Genomic DNA, 6,415 nt, shown 5'->3' with positions numbered 1-6,415 from the left:
CAACTATTTGATGGCTCGGTAAACTGTATTATTATATAATCATTTCACGACCTTTGCTAGGCGTTAGCGAAATGTGACGCTTTTGCCATTTGGGTTAATATAGGTCGCTGCTTAATACAAACCGAATGTTAGTGCTCATTATCAGAAGTGTGTGGGAGCTATCCCTTTTGACATTCTAAATGAGCTTAGAGTCCCCACCCTCCTGTAGCAGTAACTTGGGCGATCTTATTGAGATTTCCAAAAATTGGATAAATTTTATTTTTAAATTTAGTGAAAGAATTCTTGCTGAGGTAGCTTTTATTTTTTTAATAATAAATTTTATTTTTATATTCCCCATACAATTGCAACCCCCTTATTTTGACCCCAACCCCTCCCCTCCCCGCTCCCCACCCCCCATAGAGTGTCTCTGGTTCATAGTTTTTGTTGATTTTGATTTTCACTTTCTTATAGTTATTCATTTCCTACTCCCTTATTTAAGTTTTCTAGATTCCTGCTATGAGTGAGACCATCCGGTAGTTTTCTTTTTCTTTCTGGCTTATTTCACTGAGCATGATCCCTTCCAGCGCCATCCATGTTGCTGCAAATTGCATGTGTTTATCTTTTTTGAATGCTGAGTAATATTCCATGGTATATATGTACCACATCTTCTTGATCCAGTCATCTATTTTTGGGCATTTGGGCTGTTTCCAAAGCTTAGCTTTTGTAAACACTGCTACTATAAACATAGGGGTGCAGGTGTTCTTTGGAATTGATGTTTCTGTGTCCTTTGGGTAAATACCTAGGAGTGGAATTGCTGGATCATATGGAAGCTCTATGTTTAGTAGGTCCAGAAATCTCCACACAGCTCTGCATAGTAGTTGGACCAGTTTGCACTCCCACCAACAGTGCAGAAGAGTTCCTTTTTCTCCACAACCTCGCCAACATTTGTTGTTGCTAGTTTTTTTAATATGTGCCATTCTCACTGGTGTAAGATGGTATCTCATGGTAGTTTTGATTTGCATTTCCCTGATTACAAGTGATGTTGAACATTTTTCATATGCCTGTTGGCCATTTGCATTTCCTCTTCAGAGAAGTTTCTTTTTAGCTCTTCTGCCCATTTTTTGACTGGATTATTTTCTTTGTTGTTGTTGAATCTCATCAGGCCTTTGCAGATTTTTGTCATCAGTCCTTTATCATTAGTGTTGTGTGCAAAAATGTTCTCCCAGTTGGTGGGGTTTCTCTTTGTTTTGGTTATTGTCTCTTTTGCTGTACAGAAGCTCTTTAATTTGATGTAGTCCCAGTTGTTGATCTTTGCCTTCACTATCACTGCTTTGGGTGATGTGTCTGTAAAGATGTCTTTGATGTGACTATCACGTAGTGTTTCGCCTATATTTCCTTCTATGTATTTTATGGTTTCAGGTCTTATGTCTAGTTCTTTAATCCATTTTGAGTTGATTTTTGTGTATGGTGTGAGGTAGTGGTCAAGCTTCATTCTTTTGCATGTAGCGACCCAGTTTTTCCAGCACCATTTATTGAACAAACTTTCTTTGCTCCAATACATAGTCTTTGCTCCTTTGTCAAAGATTAGTTGACCATAAATCTGTGGGTTTATTTCTGGATTTTCTATTCGATTCCATTGGTCTGTATGTCTGTTCTTGTTCCAATACCATGCAGTTTTGATGATTATGGCTTTGTAGTAGAGTTTGAAGTCTGGGAGTGTGATGCCTCCATTCCCTTCTTTTTTTTTTCAGGAGAGCTTTGGCTATTCGGGGTTTTTGGTGATTCCATATGAATTTCATCAATAATTGTTCTATTTCTTTGAAGAATGACATTGAAATTTTGATTGAAATAGCATTGAATCTGTAGATTGCTTTTGGTAGGATGGCCATTTTAATAATGTTTATTCTTCCAATCCATGAGCAGGGGATGTCTTTCCATTTCTTTGTGTCTTCTTCTATTTCTTTTAACAGTGTTTTATAGTTTTCTTTGTAAAAGAGGTCCTTTACCTCTTTTGTTAGATTTATTCCCAAATATTTGATTTTTTTTTTGTTTCGATAATAAAAGGGATGGTTTTTTTTATTTCTTCTTCTTCAGATTTATTGTTTGTGTATAGGAAGGCTACTGACTTTTGCATGTTGATTTTGTATCCTGCCACTTTACTGAACTGATTGATGAGTTGAATTAGTTTTTCTGTGGAGTTTTTAGGGTTCTCTATGTATATTATGATATCACCTGCAAATAGCGATAGTTTGACTTCTTCTTTTCCTATTTGGATTCCTTGGATGTCTTTCTCTTGTCTTATTGCTCTGGCTAGGACTTCCAGTATTATATTGAAAAGCAGTGGTGAGAGTGGACATCCTTGTCTTGTTCCAGATCTTAATGGAATTGCTTTCAGCTTTTCACCATTGAGAATGATACTGGCTGTTGGCTTGTCATAGATGGCCTTTATGATGTTGAGGTATGTTCCTTGTATCCCAAGAATTTCAAGGGCTTTTATCATGAATGGGTGTTGCACTTTGTCGAAAGCTTTCTCAGCATCTATTGATATTATCATATGGTTTTTATATTTCTTTTTGTTGATGTGTTGGATAACGTTGATTGATTTCCGGATGTTGAATGAGGTAGCTTTTAGACAGTATTTTTAAGTGGCTGTTCTTGAATTTTTTTTAAATTTATTTATTTATGCACACAAGAACTGGGGTATAGGCCAGAGGTATGGGGGGGGGTGAGAGCCTTCACCAGAGACAGAGTGGGGAGCAGAACAGGCAGATTGACTGAAATACACTGCTGAGGGGAGCAACTGGCAAGTCAGGAGGGGTATGCTGCGCCACATGGGTAGCTCCCTGGCCGGGGCTCAAACTCATGCTGCAGTAGCTGTGGATAGCTTCATAGGTGTCTTAACCCCCTGCCCCCCAAGGGAGGCCCTGTTTCTTGAATATTTAACAGAACTTTGACCTGGGAGTATATTTACTCAGCAAGCACCTAGAATTTTTCCAGGAAATAGATAAAAGTTGACAATATGGTCTCCAACTATAAGAATTAGGTTTTCTGGAGGGGAGTAGGCTCACACTTTTGATATAGCTATTACCTCCTAAATTGTGTGCTTTAAACTCTGAACTCAAAACTTCAGGGAATAGAAAAAGAAACAACCCGTAGTCTTCAGGAAAAACTTGAAGGAGGTAGTGAAATGGAGCTAGAGACTAAAAGACTAAACAGTAAAAGACAAGACATTAGCATAGGCCGCAGGTGGTAATGAATCTATGCTCACAAGAAATGGGGGGAAAAGCTAATAGCACCACAGAATGTACAAAAGGAGCTTTCAGTTTCTACTACCCGCTCCCCCATTCTGTCTTGAAACCTTTATTCTGAACCCCTCTCCTTCTCAAACAGCATCAACCAAAATCTCTGGTAATTTTTGTTTGGGAAAAACTTGTAATCACACTGCTAGATTTCTGGACAGTTTGTGAGCATTCCCCCCTTTCTGGGTTCTCCTCCTCTCTTTCTGACTATACCACTCTTCTTTTTTTTTTTTAAACTATCTTTCCCACTGTTTTATTTATTTTTTTAAAAGATTTATTTATTTATGCATACAATAACTGGGGTACAGACCAGAGGTGTGGGTGGTAAGAGGATTCACCAGAGACAGAGTGGGGAACAGAACAGGCAGACTGACTGAAATACACTGCTGAGGGGAGCAGCGGGCGAGTCAGGAGAGGTCTGCTGTGCCATGTGGGTTGCTCCCTGGCCAACCGAGGCTCAAACTCGTGCTGCAGTGGCTGCAGATAGCTTCATAGGTTGTGTCTTAACCCCTTGCACCAACAGGTAGGCCCTCTTTCCCACTGTTTTAATCTGGAGACAAACTTCCTAGATTTGAAAAGGGAATTAAGACTAAAATTTTTTCCCCTTAATCAAGAGACCCTTATATAGAAAACTCAAGTCTTATTACGTAGGTATAAAACAAAGCAAGCCTTTAATATTGCCTTCTACTAACTCTTGTTCCCGGATATAGTGAGGATTGAGGAAAATCTGCAGCTCAGAAACAGAGAAAGGTTTATAATTCTCTCCAATTTAGCTGGGCAATGACATGGGGAAAAGATCATGAAAGCCCAAAGGGTACTTAAGAAGCACAGGTGCTTGCAAGTGTATAGTAACAGCAGAGCCAGAGTTTTTATTTATTTATACAAGCACTGGGTACAGTCAGAAGCGCGGGAGGGTGAGAGAATTCACCAGAGCCAGAGCGGGGAGCAGAGCAGGCAGGAGGACTGAGGTACACTGCTGAGGGGAGCAGTGGGCGGCAGGAGAGGTCTGCGCGCCATGTGGGACCCTCCTCTGGTGGCTGGAGAGCAGCCGGGGATCGAACAGGTGCTGCAGAGGCTGCGGGCAGCTTCGCAACCCAGCGCTCAACCGCTGCGCCACCGGGGAGGCCCAAGTTCATTCCATTTTATTGCCTATATGTATAAATATATATATTAGAGTTTGCTTATATATTCATCTATTGGTAGGGCACCTAGACTGTTTTCTATATTTATCATGAATAAAACTTATTTTTTTAAATTACTATATAATACAGATGGCATTAACTCTTCCTGCTTTTCTGGACTGAACCATGGTACTTAATATTTTCAAAGCCAAGATACATTATAAATGTTTGATACTTTTATAAACTATTGGGGAAAATAATTAAGAGAATACATAGCAATACAGGTGTTTTTTTTTTAAATATTTATTCATTTATACAAGAGCTGGGGTACAGGCCAGAGGCGCAGGAGGGTGAGAGGATTCACCAGAGACAGACTGGGAAGCTGAACAGGCAGACGGACTGAAACACACTGCTGAGGGGAGCGGCGGGAGAGACAGGAGAGTTCTGCTGCGCCACGTGGGGTTCTCCCTGGCTGGCGGGGAATTGAACCGGAGCTACAGAGGCTGCGGACAGCTTTACAGCGCTGCACTCAACCCGCTGCACCACTGGGGAGGCCTGCAATACGGGTTTTTTAAAACTTTTTTTTAAGATTTATTTATTTATTCATACAAGAACTGGGGTACAGGCCAGAGGTGTGTGGGGTGAGCGCATCCACCAGAGACAGAGTGGAGAACAGAACAGGCAGATTGACTGAAATACACTGCTGAGGGGAGCAACAGGCAAGTCAGGAGAGGTCTGCTGCGCTATGTGGGTAGCTCCCTTGCTGGGGATTGAACTCGTGCTGCAGAGGCTGCAGATTTCTTCATAGGTTGCGTCCTTGCACTACCTTGCACTACCAGGGAGGCCCAAAACTTTTTTTTTTTGGCATGGAACTGGGGTGTAGGCCAGAGGTGGGGGGGGTGGAGGGGAGGTGAAAGGATTCACTAGGGACACACAGTGAGGAACAGGAACAGGTAGATTTACTGAAATACACTGCTAAGGGGAGCAGTGGGCAAGACAGGAGAGGTCTGCTGTGCCAACAATATAGACTATTTTGATGAACTCTCCTGACACCCAGCTTCAACCATTATTCACTATTCATCAATCATTTTTTTTCATCCATGCCCTTTCCCTTTTCTCAGATTATTCTGAGGGAAATCCCAGGCATCATGCCCTTTCATCTGTAAAGACTTACTCTGTATCTTGCAATATATGAACCCCTTAAAAATTAAACATAACCACAGTACAGTTATAACATCTAGAGAATTAATATCAAAACCCAGTCAGTATTCAAATTACCACTATGGTCTGTTTAGCTTGTTTGTTCAAATTAGGCCTCAAAGAAGAGCCACATGCTCCAAATGAATTGAGGTTCTTAAATTTCTTTTTATAGGAAGAGCCAGCTTTGTTGTGCAACTACACGCAGTCACGCTCGGGAGCATCGAATATTTCGGTGTTTACTTAACAGGGATTGTGTAAATTGAATGAATTAATGCATAATACCGGCACAGAGATAACAGTGAATGTTAATTATAATTCATAGAAAACGCCATCGTGCACAAGAGGATTCGCACGGCCTGGGAGAACGTCATTATTCACTATTTTGCAAAAGGTGAAACAATGAAAATTTAACTTGGTTGTTGAGGAAATGGGCCAACACGAAAAGCAAAATATTAGTTTAACTCCTACCTTACGTTTGTGGGTCATTAACTATAAGGGAGAGGAGCGAGGACCCGTTTCTCTTCAGTTCACATTCTCTGCAGCATGACGAGGGCTCCTAAGACACTTGAATGCAGGAGAGACAGAAAGACTCAAAAACCAATCGGCTGCCATTCCATTCTCGCCTCCTCAAATCTACCACCTCCTGAGGATTTCCACCAAAAACAGGCAGCCATAGCGGCAGCTTAGACTAGCAACCCGAACGTGACGTCATCACGGAGAGCCGGGTTAGTGGAAGGAATGAGGGGCGGGGATTGCCTCCCGGAACCTTAGAAGGTCTCTTCCCATGATCCTCTCCTTCTCTTCGCCATCTTTCGT

Source organism: Talpa europaea (genome assembly GCF_964194135.1).
Source record: "Talpa europaea genome assembly, chromosome: 4".
NCBI lineage: Eukaryota > Metazoa > Chordata > Mammalia > Eulipotyphla > Talpidae > Talpa > Talpa europaea.
The sequence above is the reverse complement of the archived record's forward strand: the minus strand, read 5'-3'. Positions refer to the sequence as shown.